Source organism: Bufo bufo, chromosome 6, assembly GCF_905171765.1.
Source record: "Bufo bufo chromosome 6, aBufBuf1.1, whole genome shotgun sequence".
Lineage (NCBI taxonomy): Eukaryota > Metazoa > Chordata > Amphibia > Anura > Bufonidae > Bufo > Bufo bufo.
Genome location: NC_053394.1, coordinates 75,578,014 through 75,597,348, shown reverse-complemented (window position 1 = coordinate 75,597,348; position 19,335 = coordinate 75,578,014).

Sequence of the window (19,335 nt, the reverse complement as noted above, 5' to 3'; positions counted from 1 at the left end):
GTTCCCTCGGAGTTGTGTGCGCGTTTGTAAGCACTTTTGTATGTCTGTGTGCACTTTGTTTATGTTTGGTGTGCACTGACATTTTCCCTGCACTGTGGCTGTCCGTGGCAACGTTTGGTGGTATGATGCACATGTGGTGGCAGTGTCCCGGCCTTCGGGCTGACTCCCCGGACACGCTTGCCACCCATGTCGTTGCCTGCGGCAACAGCCACAGTGTGTTTGTTGTTTGGACACTTCCCTTTTTTTGTTTCCCTTTCCTGGTGCTGGAAGGGTTAACTCCCTTTCAGTGTGTGTGAGTCACGGGGTGTGTCTGATTGTTGGGTGTGGCCTCTTGGCCTATAAAGCCTCAGTGTTTGGCATGTCTCAGGGGGTTGCTTCAGCCATGTGTAGCTGGAGCAGCCTCCTGTGTATATCATCTGCCAGTGGGGGCCACCCTTGTGGTCATAGCTTTATCTGTGAAGTTTATGGTATGTTTGCATGATGTTCAGTTGATGTTTCCCCTTGTTTCCTGTTTAGTGCAACTATGGATTTCCTGGTTACCTGTGTGTTATGTGTGCTATGTCCCTTTGTGTTCTGTGGACATGAGTAGTGCATGCATGGGTTCCAGTCCAGCGTGGCTGTGACAGGTACGTGTGGAACTTGTTTAGTTCGCCTGTCATATCTGTATGTTGTATGTGTTTCCCCTATTCCTTGCAGCTTGGCCAGTGAGACCCCTGTTCCTCCGTGTCTCCGGAGGAACAGGCCGTCTTACCCCTACTCCTAGTTCAGGGACCGGTCGGAGGGTGAGTTAGGGATCCGAGGTTCATGAGCATGGGCCCTCCTACCTTCAAGGTCGGCCCATGCAGCTAGGAGTTAGGGTCAGGTTAGGGATGTGTTAGGAGGAGACCTGCTCCCTAATCCTGTTTTCCTGGCCGAGCCGCCTTACATCTTCTGGCATCGCACGGCTGAGGATTTTCCCCATCCTCAGCCGTGACAGGTGATGGGGACGCTTCAAGTTAAAATATACAATCGGATTGGAAAAAACTCTGATCCGATGGTACTGCCACTCCGATGGTACTGCCGCCCCGCTGCCACCAATGATGGGGGTTGAGAGGGGAGGACGCACTGGACATCAATGATTTTAATAGGGGGTGGGTGGGGGTGGGGGGGCCGCACTAGCCACCAACGATTTTATTAGGGGGTGGGGGGGCGCACTAGCCACCAATGATTTTAATAGGTGGGGGGCCTCACTGGCCACCAATCATTTTAATACTGAGGAGGGAGGGGGGTCTGGCCCCCTGCTGCCTGGCAGCACCTGATCTCTTACAGGTATATTAATATTACCCGAACACCGAACCCGAACTTTTACTGAAATGTTCGGGTTCGGGTGCCGAACACAGTAAAGTTCGGTACGAACCCGAACTTTACAGTTCGGGTTCGCTCAACCCTACTCAGGGGGTATGGCTTAATTAGCTGACTAGAGGGTGACACTTTGAGCCTAGAATATTGAACCTTTTCACATTATTCTAATTTTAAATTGCATTAATGCAACTCCTTTTAAGTTGCATTCCTTAAATAAATGAAATTTTGCACGATATTCTAATTTTTTGAGTTTCTCCTGTATAAGAAACTCCCCAGCAGCCATTTTCTGCTGTTATTTTGCAGTTCTGAGAGAGAGAGCAGTGACATTGCTGTGCTCTGTGCTTTCATCTGGATCCTATTCCGTATCCAATTACTAATTGGTTAGTTAGCTTATATATATAATACAGATAGTGGGAGATATTCAGTGTAGGTTAGATAGTGATATAGTGTAGGTTCCAGTGCAGGGTGTTAGGTAGTGTGATTGGAATTACTGTTTCTCTGCTGTCCATACATACATGCTACAGACATAGTGCTGTGATGTCACAACAGTACTTAGTGCACCAATCAGTAATATCTACTCAGATAAAATGTGAAGTTGCATGTATTGCGCAAAAAATGTGCACATCATTAGTGCCGATCTCCAGTCATTATTTTGCGCAACCGCGAAAATAAGGACTGGAGATCACGAATTCTAGAATTTGCAAATTTATTGAGAATATTATGTGAAAAATTCACGAAATATCGCGAAAACAAATATTGCCTGTTCCACTCATCACTAGTAACTAATGACAGTGTAATAGCACAAACTCTTCTGATAACACAGCAATCAAATTACATACTGCATTCAGAAGTTTGTGTACTTTTGGCAGCGCATAATAGGAATCTCCGTTTATATATACATGCTTGGTATAGCATTTGGTATATTCAGGTGCCATAGCTATCCCTGAAATGTCTCCTTTCTTGCATGAAATTACTACAGGGATGAAAATAGATTGGTTGTTAGAACGGTAATATCCAAAGTCTATATGGACCTTGGTTGTGTAATATAGGTATTTATCCAACCGATAAATATATGTTTTGACGCCTCTTTGTATCAGCTCCTCGCATTATCCTCCCTTTTAAGTGTACAAAAAGCAATCAATAAGGTCATCTGTACATGCCTCTATGAAAAGATGTTTGCTACAGTAAGCAATGCAGTGGATCACTTCAACCGAGCTGGAGGTTGCAGTCACTGTAAATAATGTGTACACTTAATTAACTTTAGCATTTTCATTTGTAAGACACCGTCTTTGAATTCTATGGTTTTTATGCATCAGGAGGACACAATAAAAAAAAAAATCATTATGTTTCTATCGTTCTCATAAAATTCATATATGGACTGTATATTATCCATTCCTTTCACAGAATATCATCAATAATATTGTCTACTGTTTAAATTAAAAAGGTAAATAAATTAAGGGGTTGTCCAGCCTGGGAACTGGCAAAACCCAAATGTACCTAACCTGTGCCTCATTAAAAAAAAAAATCACCTGTCTGCAGCTGTGTTAATGTCCCGTTCCCTGCAGGATCAGAAAGTGGCTTGGTCCTGTGACCACTGTGAAATCTATGTCACAGATATCCCAGTACACCGACAGTACAGCTGTCACAGTATAATACAACAGTACAGATGTTACAGTATGATGCGACAGTACAGATGTCACAGTATAATACAACAGTACAGATGTCACAGTATGATGAAACAGTACAGATGTCACAGTATAATACAACAGTATAGATGTCACAGTATAATACAACAGTACAGATGTCACAGTATGATGCGACAGTACAGATGTCACAGTATAATACAACAGTACAGATGTCACAGTATGATGAAACAGTACAGATGTCACAGTATAATACAACAGTATAGATGTCACAGTATAATACAACAGTACAGATGTCACAGTATGATGCGACAGTACAGATGTCACAGTATAATACAACAGTACAGATGTCACAGTATGATGTGACAGTACAGATGTCACAGTATAATACGACAGTACAGATGTCACAGTATGATGTGACAGTACAGATGTCACAGTGTAATACAACAGTACAGATGTCACAGAATAATAAAACAGTACAGATGTCACAGTATGATGCAACAGTATAGATGTCACTGTATAATACAACAGTACAGATGTCACAGTATGATGCGACAGTACAGATATCACAGTATAATACAACAGTACAGATGTTGCAGTATGATGCGACAGTACAGATGTCACAGTATTGACATATCAATCAAGTTGGTATGACCACTGAGGCCTGGGATTGGCCACAGCGATCACGAGACTAAAGCCACTTCCTGTTGGAAGCAGAATAGAAAGGGGCAGCAATGCTGGCACTGCAGGACCGCACATAGCTCAGTGTTTTTTATTTTTAATGACAGGTTTTACCTCATAATTTTTTTTTTAATACTCAACTGTATTAAAGGGGTTATTCGATTTCTGAAACATCCCCCCCATGTGCTTCACAGGTAATATACTTATACCCCGCTCCCCGTGCCGCTCCTGGTCCCCGCACAGCACATGGGTGGCTGTTTCAGAAATCGGATAACCCCTTTAATGCCCCTATTTCCTGCAGAAGCAGGAAGTGGTTTGGTTCTGTGACAGTGATATCTATGTCACAGATATCACAATATTATGTGACAGTACAGATGTCACAGTATAATACAACAGTACAGATGTCAGGAGCCAGGGGCGGAATGGCCATAGACCCTACAGGGAGTTTTCCCAGTGGGCCGATGCCCACAGAGCCACCAGAGCCCTCCTTACTGCCACTTGCTCTGTACATACTACTGGGAAAACAATAGAGACCATTATTAGAGGAAGTCCAGGCAGAATGATAAAGGTAGGGCTGGCTTGATGCTTTGGTCCACATCTCACCTTCTAAGCCCCCTGCTCCATATGCATATTAGAGACAATTGGAGAAGGACAACAGAATGTGGCAGCTATTGATGGCCACCACAAAGAGATAGCTTCTGCTGAGGTATTTTGTGCTGCACTGCAAAATTTGGTTCTTTAGGATGGTATTTTGTATTGCACTATGGCGGCCAATTTGGAATCGCACATCGAGTATTTAAATGGGTGAATTTAAACACTGAGAAGCATTGACAATTTGGAAAAGCATTTGCTGCTCACTGAGCAAGCACTCTGTGGGGTAGATGTGGGGGAGGGTGGTAGTGAGAAGGCTCAGGAAAGTGAGGTAGCTAGCTGGGTAACAGTTAAAAAGCAGGGTAGAGGGAAGAGTGCCAGGGAGGCTAGCCCTGATATGACACACCCCAGCAAGTTTGCAAGGTTGGCAGATGAGGGGGATGTCAGTTCAGGGAGAGCACGGCTGCAGCCGGACACTTCCTCTGCCAGTCAGGTGAATGTCAGCTCCAGTAAGCAAAGGAACCAGGAGAGCAGGGGAGGCCAGACAGGTGCTAGTAGTGGGAGAATCAATTCTAAGGGGTACAGATAGGGCGATCTGTCACAAAGACCGGGATCGTAGAACAGTGTGTTGTCTTCCTGGCGCTCGAGTTCGACACATTGTGGATCGGGTTGACAGATGACTGGGAGGGGCTAGAGAAGATCCAGCAGTCATGGTCCATATCGGAACCAATGACAAAGTTAGAGGTAGGTGAAGCGTGCTTAAAAATGATTTTACGGATTTAGGTCAAAAGCTTAGGGCAAGGAGCTCAAAGGTAGTATTTTCCGAAATACTACCGGTACCACGAGCCACACAAGAAATGCAGTGGGAGATCAGGGAGGTTAACAAGTGGCTCAAGAACTGGTGTAGGAAGGAGGGGTTTGGGTTCCTAGAGAACTGGGCCGACTTCTCTGTTGGCTACAGACTCTATCGTAGGGATGGGCTGCACCTCAATGGGGAAGGGGCAACTGTGTTGGGGGAGAAGATGGCTAGAAGGTTGGAGGACTGGGGAAGAGGGTAATTACGTTATAGGATTGGAAGATAGTGCAGATAGAGACCCGGGGCAAGGTAATGGGACTGGGGGAGGAATAGAAGGAGGGACTAGAACAGCTCAGAAGGAAAAGTGTAGGGTAAAAATATACATAAACCTCTTAAATGTATGTATACTAATGCCAGAAGCCAGACTAATAAAACTAGTGAACTGGAATTAGTGATCTGTGAGGAGGACTATGACATAGTGGAAATAACTGAGACATGGCTGGATGATAGACTAGTTATGACTGGGCGATTAATGTACAGGGTTCCATTCTGTTTAGAAAGGATCGTCAAAACCGGAGAGGGGGAGGGGGTCTGCCTTTATGTAAAGTCCTGTCTAAAGCCCACTGTGGGTAGAAATACATGGAGACAAAAACAATAATAAAATACTAATAGGAGTTTATTATAAACCACATAATATACCAGAGTCCACAGAAAATCTACTTCTAAATGAGATAGACGAGGCAGCAAATCATAATGAGGTGGTTATTATGGGAGACTTTAACTACCCAGATATAGACTGGGAAACTGAAACTTGTATATCTCATAAAAGAGAAAGTGTTAATGCAATTATGAGAGTACAGGTCTATATAAGGAGGGGTGTAGGTAGTACCAAAGTGATTCCCTGATGAAGAACAACGTTACTGTTCGAAACGCGTTGGGGCTTTTTGGTACTCACAGTGATCCTTAGCTCGTACAAGTGACGTCACGAGGTAGCTCTACGTGAGCACGAGCACCCGTAAGAATGGAGTCACGCCACCAGCCGGGACTTGCTCCAACAAACAATTACTGAACCCGAATATATCCTGTAAGAGACATCTGCAACAAGGAATAAAGAGGAAGCCGCAGAATATAGATCAATTACAAGGTACTCTTGATTTTAATATTGATTGAAGTGGTTATCCCATCCTAGCAGAGCAAGCAGGATAGGTACGGGGGAAGTTGTTCGCAGTATCGTGTATATCATTATTTATTGTAGTTCCACTTAGGTAGCAGGCATTGCAGTACTGCTGCGATACCTCAGCACACTATATAGATCAGCGCCAGTGGATTGAGAACAGAGCATTGTTAAACTGTGTAAAGTAATTGACACGGAAGAGGACAGTATACTGCTACAGATGGATCTGGATAGATTGGAGGCTTGGGCAGATAAGTGGCAGATGATGTTTAATACTGACAAATGTAAGGTTATGCACATGGGAAGGAATAATGCAAGTCACCCGTACATACTAAATGGTAAAACACTGGGTAACACTGACATGGAAAAGGACCTAGGAATTTTAGTGAACAGCAAACTAAGCTGTAAAAAACAGTGTCAGGCAGCTGCTGCCAAGTCCTATAAGATAATGGGTTGCATCAAGAGGGCATAGATGCCCGTGATGAGAACATAGTCCTAGCACGTTACAAATAACTAATCAGACCACACATGGAGTACTGTGTACAGTTCTGGGCTCCTGTTAACAATACAGACATAGCAGAGCTGGAGAGGGTTCAGAGGAGGGCAACTAAAGTAATAACTGGAATGGGGCAACTACAGTACCCTGAAAGATTATCAAAATTAGGGTTATTCACTTTAGAAAAAAGACAACTGAGTGGAGATCTAATTACTATGTAGAAATATATCAGGGGTCAGTAAGGAGATCTCTCCTGTCATATATTTATCCCCAGGACTGTGACTGTGACAAGGGGACATCCTCTGCGTCTGGAGGAAAGAAGGTTTGTACACAAACATAGAAAGGGATTCTTTACGGTAAGAGCAGTGAGACTATGGAACTCTGTAGTGATGGTGAGTTCACTAAAAGAGTACAAGAGGGGCCTGGATGTATTCTGGAGTGTAATAATATTACAGGCTATAGCTACTAGAGAGGGGTCGTTGATCCAGGGAGTTATTCTGATTCTGATTGCCTGATTGGAGTTGGGAAGGAATTTATTTTCCCCTTAGGTGGGGAAAATTGGCTTCTACCTAACAGTTTTTTTTTTTGCCTTCCTCTGGATCAACTTGCAGGATAACAGGTCGAACTGGATGGACAAATGTCTTTTTTCGGTTACTATGTTACTATCTACTTGTGTTTCCCCGCCTTCAATTTGTACCCACCTACAACATGGGGCCATTTTTTGTTTTTTCCAGGGCCACTTTACAGTAAGTTCCCAGTCCGCCCCTGCCAGGAGCTGACAACCCCTTTATTTATTATATATTGTATTGATTTTTATTAATTTATATAGCACCAGCATAAAGTATCTTGTTTTATTTTATTTATTTTTTTATTTCATGATCTACAGTATATTAAATACTGAAATATTGCAAGTTGCATACTGATCACACACAATAGGCCAAGACCTCCTGTTTTGTGGAGATTCACTATTCAGCTTGTGTTGTGCACATTGGCAGCAAGGTCATCCCATTATCAACAGAGGGCAAGAGCACAATGGAAGGTAAAGCCGCAGTTGTAAAGATGGAGACAGCAGAGAAACTGACATTAGGTAATGGACAAGCTCACATCCTCATCCCTGTACCCTCTCTCATATAGAAAAATAAGGTCACAGACACGTTCCCTTTATTGTGTGTGGGTTTAGTTAATTTTCCCTTAAACCGCTGGACCTTCATTATTCTAAACAAAATGCACAATTAGTATATGTCAGGTCTGTTGTGTATACTACTTTCAATAAGGCAATGTACAGCATACAATTATGGTTTCTAGGTCTTCCCAACATATAAGAAGCTCACAGGAAATCTCTTTATTGATAAGTATTATATATACAGTGCTGCCATAATTATTTATACCCCAGGAAAATTTTGACTTAAAGTTATTTTTATTCAACCAGCAAGTAATTTTTTAATAGGAAATGACATAGGTGTCTCCTAAAAGATAATAAGACGATGTACAAGAGGCATTATTGTGGGGAAAAAAAACATTTCTCAGCTTTTATTTACATTTGAGCAAAAAGTGTCCAGTACAAAATTATTCATACCCTTCTTAATAATCAATAGAAAAGCCTTTATTGGCTATTACAGCAATCAAACGCTTCCTATAATTGCAGACCAGCTTTTTGTCTCCACAGGTATTTATGCCCATTCATCTTTAGCAATGAGCTCCAAATCTTTCAGGCTGGAGGGTCTTCTTGCCATCACCCTGATCTTTAGCTCCCTCCACAGATTCTCAATTGGATTCAAGGCCAAGTTTCTCTGCAGACTGCCTGATGTTGTCGTTGAGAATCCTCATGTATTGCTCTTTTTCATGGTGCCGTTTACTGTGATTAGGTTCCCTGGTCCATTGGCTCAAAAAACACCCCTAAAGCATTAGGTTCCCACCACCATGTTTGACAGTGGGGATGGTGTTCTTTGGGTTGAAGACTTCTACTTTTTTACGCAAAATGAAGGAAACATCATTGTGACCAAACAATTCAATTTTTGTTTCATCAGAAGTCTTCTTTGTCCAGATGAGCTTTTGCAAAGGCCAAGCAAGCTTTTGTGTGCCTTATCTGGAGAAGTGGAACCCAGCAGTGTGCAGTGTCCCTTGGATTGTCTGCCTTGAGACATTGCCACCAGCAGAGCCCAGATTCACCAGGATGGCCTTGGTGGTGATCCTTGGATTCTTTTTCACCTCTCTAACTATCCTCCTGGCCAGCACAGGTGTCACTTTTGTCTTCCGAGCACGTCCTGTGAGATTTTCCGCAGTGGGGAACCTCTTGTATTTTTTGCTTAAATGTAAATAAAAGCAGAAATGTTTTTTTTCCCACAATAATGCCTCTTGTACATCATCTTATTATATTTTGAGAGACACCTATGTCATTTCCCGTCAAAAAATTCCTTGCTGGTTGAATAAAAGTAACTTTAAGTCAAAATTTGCCAGGGGTATGAATAACTATGGGCAGCACTGTATGTATATATTGTGGGGTTTCGCTCTGGTTGATAGGGTAAGTGGACGCAGTACAGAAGCAAAAGACAAGTTCTTAACGCAAAACTTCAGTGTTTATTCACACTGGAGGCAAATGTACAAAACAATGCGTTACTTTGCAGTCTTGGTGTTTACTTCATACACAATGGAAAGTACATCTTCGTGTTACTTCACACAAATTGGAAAGTTCATATAAGACAAGTCACCTTGATGTTGGTTCTGCCTTCAGCAGTCCACGGCAGGCTTTAGGGGGCCTATTTCCTCAGCCCATAGGTCTCAGCCCTCCAACCTGGCACCAAACCTCAGATCCAAACACAGAAATCCTGCTGCTGAACCCAGCTACCTATTTAAGGACAGCCAGGTGCTGCCAAAAACTCAGACCGGCAATTAAAATCCAGTCCGGTATTTGACTGACCCCACATGGCTGCAAATCAGCCCAGCAGCACACGCTGGGAGGAAAATATCTGTTTTCCCAGACCAGATTTAAAGTACATCGAATACAATCACATTTAGGCCACAAATACCGCTGTCATATAGAGTTTAAAAAAAAAATTATGAAGCAAACATCTAATAAGGGACATGGTCGCGGTGGTGGTGTTGGTGGAGCCTCTGGTGCAGGGAGAGGACGTGGCCGTTCTGCCACAGCTACATGTCCTACTGAACCTTCTACCTCAGGTCCCAGTAGCTGCCAGAATCTAGAGCGATATTTGGTCGGGCCTAATGCCGTTCTAAGGATGGTAAGGCCTGAGCAAGTACACATTATCTCCCACCCAGTCTTCTGCAGAAAGCGCACAGGTGGCGCCAGAAACCCATGCCCATCAGTCTGTCACATCACCCCCGTGCATATCGGGGAACCTGTCTGAGCCTCAAGTCATGCAGCAGTCTCTTATGCTGTTTGAAGACTCTGCTGGCAGGGCTTCCCAAGGGCATCCACCTAGCCCTTCCCCAGGGGTGGAAGACATAGAATGCACTGATGCACAACCACTTATGTTTCCTGATGAGGACATGGGAATACCACCTCAGCACGTCTCTGATGATGACGAAACACAGGTGCCAACTGCTGCGTCTTTCTGCAGTGTGCAGACTGAAAAGGAGGTCAGAGAGGAAGACTGGGTGGAAGACGATGCAGGGGACGATGAGGTCCTAGACCCCACATGGAATGAAGGTCGTGCCACTGACTTTCAGAGTTCGGAGGAAGAGGCAGTGGTAAGACCGAGCCAACAGCGTAGCAAAAGCGGGAGCAGGGTGCAAAAGAAGAGCAGCCGTCGCCAAAACAGTTCGCCTGCTACTGGCCACCATCAACAGGGACCGAGCACACCAAAGGCAGCTTCAAGAAGTTCCCTGGCATGGCACTTCTTCACACAATGTGCTGACGACAAGACCCGAGTGGTTTGCACGCTGTGCCATCAGCGCCTGAAGCGAGGCATTAACGTTCTGAACCTTAGCACAACCTGCATGACCAAGCATCTTCATGCGAGACACGGGCTGCAGTGGAGTAAGCACCTTCAAAACCAAGAAAGGGCTGAGGCCCCTCCTGCTCCCTCTTCTGCTCCTGCCTCGGCCTCTTCCTCCGCCTCTGGAGGAACGTTGGCACCTGCCACCCAGCAAACAGAGGATGTGCCACCAACACCACCACCTCCGTCACCAAGCATCTCCACCATGTCACACTGAAGCGTTCAGCTCTCCATCTCACAAACCTTTGAGAGAAAGCGTAAATTCTCACCTAGCCACCCTCGATCCCTGGCCCTGAATGCCAGCATTTCTAAACTGCTGGCCTTTGAAATGCTGTCATTCAGGCAGGTGGAGACTGACAGCTTCAAACAGCTCATGTCGCTTGCTGTCCCACAGTACGTCGTTCCCAGCCGCCACTACTTCTCCAGGAGAGCCGTGCCCTCCCTTCACAACCAAGTATCGGATAAAATCAAGTGTGCACTGCGCAATGCCATCTGTGGCAAGGTCCACCTAACCACAGATACGTGGACCAGTAAGCACGGCCAGGGACGCTATATCTCCCTAACTGCACACTGGGTAAATGTAGTGGCGGCTGGGCCCCAGGCGGAGAGCTGTTTGGCGCACGTCCTTTCGCCACCAAGGATCGCAGGGCATCATTCTTTGCCTCCTGTTGCCTCCTCTTCCTACTCGGCTTCCTCCTCCTCTTCTTCCACCTCCTCATCCGGTCAGCGACAGACCTTCACCACCAACTTCAGCACAGCCAGGGGTAAACGTCAGCAGGCCGTTCTGAAAATAATGTGTTTGGGGGACAGGCCCCACACTGCGCAGGAGTTGTGGCGGGGTATAGAACAACAGACCGACGAGTGGTTGCTGCCAGTGAGCCTCAAGCCCGGCCTGGTGGTGTGCGATAATGGGCGAAATCTCGTTGCAGCTCTGGGACTAGCCGGTTTGACGCACATCCCTTGCCTGGAGCATGTGCTGAATTTGGTGGTGCAGAAATTCATTCACAACTACCCCGACATGTCTGAGCTGCTGCATAAAGTGCGGGCCGTCTGTGCGCGCTTCCGGCGTTCTCATCCTGCCGCCACTCGGCTGTCTGCTCTACAGCTTACCTTCGGCCTTCCCGCTCACCTCCTCATATGCGACGTGTCCACCAGGTGGAACTCCACCTTGCACATGCTGGAGAGACTGTGCGAGCAGCAGCAGGCCATAGTGGAGTTTCAGCTGCAGCACGCACGGGTGAGTCGCACAGCGGAACAGCACCACTTCACCACCAATGACTGGGCCTCCATGCGAGACCTGTGTGCCCTGTTGCGCTGTTTCGAGTACTCCACCAACATGGCCAGTGTCGATGACGCCGTTATCAGCGTTACAATACCACTTCTATGTCTCTTTGAGAAAACACTTAGGGCGATGATGCAAGAGGATGTGGCTCAGGACGAGGAGGAGGAGGAAGAGGGGTCACCTCTAACACTTTCAGGCCAGTCTTTTAGAAGTGTCTCAGAAAGAGGATTTTTGCAACAGCAGAGGCCAGGTACAAATTTTGCCAGCCAGGGCCCACTACTGGAGGAGGAGGAGGAGGAGGATGAGGAGGAGCAGGAGGATGGGGATGAAGCACATTCACAGCGGGGTGATATCCAACGCAGCTCGGGCCCATCACTGGTGCGTGGCTGGGGGGATACGGAGGACGCAGACGATACGCCTCCCACAGAGGACAGCTTGTCCTTACCTCTGGGCAGCCTGGCACACATGAGCAACTACATGCTGCAGTGCCTGCGCAACGACTGCAGAGTTGCCCACATTTTAACGTGTGCTGACTACTGGGTGGCCACCCTGCTGGAACCCCGTTACAAAGATAATGTGCCGTCCTTAATTCCCTCACTGGAGCATGATCGGAAGATGCGCGACTACAGGCGCACGCTGGTAGACGCGCTCCTGAGAGATTTTCCGACTGACGCCGGGGGACAAGTGGAAGCACAAGGTGAAGGCAGGAGAGGAGGAAGAGGTTGCCAACGCAGCTGTGTCAGCACCAGCACCTCAGAAGGCAGGGTTAGCATGGCCGACATGTGGAAAAGCTTTGTCACCTCGCCGCAACAACCGGCTCCAACTGCTGATATGGAGCATGTTAGCAGGAGGCAGCATTTGAACAACATGGTGGAATAGTACCTGTGCACACGACTACACGTACTGACTGATGGTTCTGCCCCATTCAACTTCTGGGTCTCCAAATTGTCCACATGGCCAGGGCTTGCCCTGTATGCCTTGGAGGTGCTGGCCTGCCCTGCAGCCAGTGTACTCTCTGAACGTGTATTTAGCACAGCAGGAGGAGTCATTACAGACAGACGCAGCCGCCTGTCCACAGCCAACGTGGACAAGCTCACGTTCATTAAAATAAACCAGGCCTGGATCCCACAAGACTTGCAGAATAGACATTTATACCACCATCAAACATACATTCTTGTACTCAAGTCAAGTGCAATGATTCTTTGTTTTCTTTTTTTTTACTTGTCCCAATATTTTGGGGGCTACCTACCCCAATAAAAAAACAAAAAAACATTGTTGGCTACCTCCTCCTTCTCCATTGCTGCCTCCACCTACAACACCACATTCACTGCCTCCTCAACCTCCGACTCCATATCCACCTCCTTCTCTGAGTTGCAGGTTAATAATTTGTAATTTTTAGTTATTTTATTTAATTTTAAGTTATTTCCCTATCCACATTTGTTTGCAGAGCAGTTGCCTTTTACTCTTAAGCACATTTTACTGCCTTTTACATCCCTCTAGCCTTTTCAAGGACTATTTTAGAGCCATTTTAATTAAAAAAAATTTGCCAATTTTAGTGCCCTAAATTGAAAAAATTCTTATTTTCAATTGTCGGGTGACATTTTACCAGTTTTGGCGTATACAAACCCCTGCTGTGCCTGGGTGACAGGGGCCTAAATCTCTCAAAATCCTCTGTTGTATTGCTGGGTGACAAGAACCCCCTTTTGCCGTGAATAAACCCCTGCTGTGCCTGGGTGACTGGGGCCTAAATCTCTCAAAATCCTCTGTTCTATTGCTGGGTGACATGAACCCCCTTTTGCCGTGAATGAACCCCTGCTGTGCCTGGGTGACAGGGGCCTAAATCTCTCAAAATCCTCTGTTCTATTGCTGGGTGACAAGAACCCCCTTTTGCCGTGAATGAACCCCTGCTGTGCCTGGGTGACTGGGGCCATAAATCTCTCAAAATCCTCTGTTCTATTGCTGGGTGACATGAACCCCCTTTTGACGTGAATGAACCCCTGTTCTGCATTGCTGACAGGGAACAAAATTTAGTGAAAACATCTGTTACTGAACGGAAGATGCGCGACTACAAGCGCACGCTGATGATGGCATTCCCACCTGACAGCGGGGGCACAGTGGAAGCACAAGGCGAAGGCAGAGGAGGAGGAAGAGGTCGCCAACGCAGCTGGGGCACCACCAGCACCTGAGAAGGCAGGGTTAGCATGGCCAAAATGTGGAAAAGCTTTGTCAGCCTTGGAGGTGCTGACCTGCCCTGCAGCCAGTGTATAGTGTGAACGTGTGTTTAGCACGGCAGAGAGCATTATCACAGGCCGCAGCCAATGTGGACAAGCTTACGTTTATTAAAATGAACCAGGCATGGATCCCACAGGACTTGTCCGTATCTTGTGCAGAATAGACATTTATACCAGCCTCAACCATCCATTCTTGTACTCAAGTGCACTTATTCTTAGTTTTATTTTGTTATATGTCCCAATATTTTGGGGGATACCACAATTTAAAAATAAAAAATAACACAAATCAGTGTTGGCTACCTATTCCTCCTTCACCGCCGCTTCCACCCCCATTGACTCGGGGTCAAGTTCGGGTCAAGTTCGGGTCTCGAACCCGAACTTTTTTTTTTTCAAGTTCGGCCGAACCTGCCGAACCCGAACATCCAGGTGTCCGCTCAACTCTAGTCAGTGGCTACACCAGTTGGGAAATTTTGGTTTGGTGCTCACTCCACGACTCACCCCAATGTCGCAAGACAGAAAAAGTAGTATGTAATTGTAGATGTGGGGGGCACTCTAATATCTCTGGCTGTATAATATCATCTACAATGTATATGATCCAAATATATATTTATTTCGATTGAACTTGATTCGACATACAATATAGTTAAAATTGATAACCTTCATAAGTTTATGAATTTTAACTATATGTCGAATGAAGTTCAATCGATAATAAATAAATAAATAAATATACACTGCTCAAAAAAATAAAGGGAACACTTAAACAACACAATGTAACTCCAAGTCAATCACACTTCTGTGAAATCAAACTGTCCACTTAGGAAGCAACACTGAGTGACAATCAATTTCACATGCTGTTGTGCAAATGGGATAGACAACAGGTGGAAATTATAGGCAATTAGCAAGACACCCCCAATAAAGGAGTGGTTCTACAGGTGGTGACAACAGACCACTTCTCAGTTCCTATGCTTCCTGGCTGATGTTTTGGTCACTTTTGAAGGCTGGCGGTGCTTTCACTCTAGTGGTAGCATGAGACGGAGTCTACAACCCACACAAGTGGCTCAGGTAGTGCAGCTTATCCAGGATGGAACATCAATGCGAGCTGTGGCAAGAAGGTTTGCTGTGTCTGTCAGCGTAGTGTCCAGAGCATGGAGGCGCTACCAGGAGACAGGCCAGTACATCAGGAGACGTGGAGGAGGCCGTAGGAGGGCAAAAACCAAGCAGCAGGACCGCTACCTCCGCCTTTGTGCAAGGAGGAAAAGGAGGAGCACTGCCAGAGCCCTGCAAAATGACCTCCAGCAGGCCACAAATGTGCATGTGTCTGCTCAAACGGTCAGAAACAGACTCCATGAGGGTGATATGAGGGCCTGACTTCCACAGGTTGGGGTTGTGCTTACAGCCCAACACCGTGCAGGACGTTTGGCATTTTCCAGAGAACACCAAGATTGGCAAATTCGCCACTGGCACCCTGTGCTCTTCACTGATGAAAGCAGGTTCACACTGAGCACATGTGACAGACGTGACAGAGTCTGGAGACGCCGTGGAGAACGTTCTGCTGCCTGCAACATCCTCCAGCATGACCAGTTTGGCATTGGGTCAGTAATGGTGTGGGGTGGCATTTCTTTGAATGGCCGCACAGCCCTCCATGTGCTCGCCAGAGGTAGCCTGACTGCCATTAGGTACCGAGATGAGATCCTCATACCCCTTGTGAGACCATATGCTGGTGCGGTTGGCCCTGGGTTCCTCCTAATGCAAGACAATGCTAGACCTCATGTGGCTGAAGTGTGTCAGCAGTTCCTGCAAGACGAAGGCATTGATGCTATGGACTGGCCCGCCCGTTCCCCAGACCTGAATCCCAGAGACATCATGTCTCGCTCTATCCACCAACGTGACGTTGCACCACAGACTGTCCAGGAGTTGGCAGATGCTTTAGTCCAGGTCTGGGAGGAGATCCCTCAGGAGACCGTCCGCCACCTCATCAGGAGCATGCACAGGCATTGTAGGGAGGTCATACAGGCCCGTGGAGGCCACACACACTACTGAGCCTCATTTTGACTTGTTTTAAGGACATTACATCAAAGTTCGATCAGCCTGTAGTGTGTTTTTCCACTTTAATTTTGAGTGTGACTCCAAATCCAGACCTCCATGGGTTGAAAAATTAGATTTCCATTTTTTTATTTTTGTGTGATTTTGTTGTCAGCACATTCAACTATGTAAAGAACTAAGTATTTCAGAAGAATATTTAATGAATTCAGATCTAGGATGTGTTATTTTTGTGTTCCCTTTATTTTTTTGAGCAGTGTATATTTGGATCATATACATTGTAGTTATTATAGAGCCAGAGATATTAGAGTGCCCCCACATTTACAATTACAGATATCTCAATGTATTTACACCAAAATCTTTAATATATCAACATATCTTGCCATACAGCTCTAAATCCCTGCTTCACACAGTACATGATAAAACTAGCTGTCTGCAGCCACCACTAGAGGGAGCTCAGGGCATAGTGTCACACTCACTCCTCTTGGATACCTACACCTACCTCTTTTCTATTCAGTTTATGTTTTATTTTTTTTAAATCCTAAAATCCTGCAATTTTTCACACTGATTAGGTCTAATAATAAGCACCACTTCTTGGTCTGTATATAGTGTTGAACAAAGCAAGCTTCGTATCATAGATCCGAAGTCGCTTTGATCAAAACTTCGTTTGAATGCTGTACGGAGATCCGTCTCTGTACAGCATTCAAATATATGGGGTCCACCAAGGTGAAATTCGTTATCTCCAATGTCGCGCGAGACTTCGTTAAAGAACTTTGGCATTCGATTATTCAACTTAAAATTCGTTTAAAACTGGGATTCAAAGCCGACTTCTGATCCCAGTGTTAATATTGTTTTCAAGTTGAAAAATGGCTGATGTTATTCACCAAAGTCTGTACAGAGATTGATCTTCATAAAGCAATCAAATGAAGTTTTGACCGAAGCGACTTTGGATCTATGAGCTTCACTCAACACTTTCTGTGTAGATCACTTTTTAGAAGTCTCAGGCAAGATGGCCGCTCCCATAATCATGTTTAGTAAATAGATTAAAAAAATATACAACCACAAATGTAAAACAGATTAGAAAAAAGGTTATGTGTCACTATCTGGTTTTAACTATCTGGTTTAAAACTATCGGTGACACATTCCCTTTTTGATGGCATATACAGTCAGGTCCATAAATATTGGGACATCGACACAATTCTAAGATTTTTGGCTCTATACACCACCACAATGGATTTGAAATTAAACGAACAAATGTGCTTTAACTGCAGACTGTCAGCTCTAAGTTGAGGGTATGTACATCCAAATCAGTTGAACGGTGTAGGAATTACAACAGTTTGCATATGTGCCTCCCACTTGTTAAGGAACCAAAAGTAATGGGACAATTGGCTTCTCAGCTGTTCCATGGCCAGATGTGTGTTATTCCCTTATTATCCCAATTACAATGAGCAGATAAAAGGTCCAGAGTTAATTTCAAGTGTGCTATTTGCATTTGGAATCTGTTGCTGTCAACTCTCAAGATGAGATCCAAAGAGCTGTCACTATCAGTGAAGCAAGCCATCATTAGGCTGAAAAAACACAACAAACCCATCAGAGAGATAGCAAAAACATTAGGCATGGCCAAAACAACTGTTTGGAACATTCATAAAAAGAAGGAACGCACAGGTGAGCTCAGCAACACCAAAAGACCCGGAAGACCACGGAAAACAACTGTGGTGGATGACCAAAGAATTCTTTCCCTGGTGAAGAAAACACCCTTCACAACAGTTGGCCGGATCAAGAACACTCTCCAGGAGGTAGGTGTATGTGTGTCAAAGTCAACAATCAAGAGAAAACTTCACCAGAGTGAATACAGAGGGTTCACCACAAGATGTAAACCATTGGTGAGCCTCAAAAACAGGAAGGTCATATTAGAGTTTGCCAAACAACATCTAAAAAAGCCTTCACAGTTCTGGAACAACATCCTATGAACAGATGAGACCAAGATCAACTTGTACCAGAGTGATGGGAAGAGAAGAGTATGGAGAAGGAAAGGAACTGCTCATGATCCTAAGCATACCACCTCATCAGTGAAGTATGGTGGTGGTAGTGTCATGGCGTGGGTATGTATGGCTGCCAATGGAACTGGTTCTCTTGTATTTAATGATGGTTCAACTGCTGACAAAAGCAGCAGGATTAATTCTAAAGTGTTTCGGGCAATATTATCTTCTCATATTCAGCCAAATGCTTCAGAACTCATTGGACGGCGCTTCACAGTGCAGATGGACAATGACCCAAAGCATACTGCAAAAGCAACCAAAGAGTTTTTTAAGGGAAAGAAGTGGAATGTTATGCAATGGCCAAGTCAATCACCGGACCTGAATCCGATTGTGCATGCATTTCACTTGCTGAAGACAAAACTGAAGGGAAAATGCCCCAAGAACAAGCAGGAACTGAAGACAGTTGCAGTAGAGGCCTGGCAGAGCATCACCAGTGATGAAACCCAGCGTCTGGTGATGTCTGTGCGTTCCACACTTCAGGCTGTAATTGACTGCAGAGGATTTGCAACCAAGTATTAAAAAGTGAAAGTTTGATTTATGATTATTATTCTGTCCCATTACTTTTGGTTCCTTAACAAGTGGGAGGCACATATGCAAACTGTTGTAATTCCTACACCGTTCACCTGATTTGGATGTAAATACCCTCAAATTGAAGCTGACAGTCTGCAGTTAAAGCACATCTTGTCCTTTCATTTCAAATCCATTGTGGTGGTGTATAGAGCCAAAAATGTTAGAATTGTGTTGATGTCCCAATATTTATGGACCTGACTATATATGACATTAGTAATCTGATCAATATTTCATTAGGGTCTGACCTACCAGCTTTATCAAGTACCGCATCCCTATCATTGTTTACTATACATAGTGCTGTACATTTGGTTGTGGCTGCACCTGGTTTTGCAGTTCAGCCCTATTCACATGAATGAGACTGAGCTGCTTTAACCAACAGTACCAGGTGTACAGCGCCATGTGTGGTAAGAGACAGAGCAGTGTAGGGGTGGTAGGGAGCAGGCTAGTCCTACAGTTGTTGCTACCTTACACATTTTCTGCGTATCTGGTCATTAG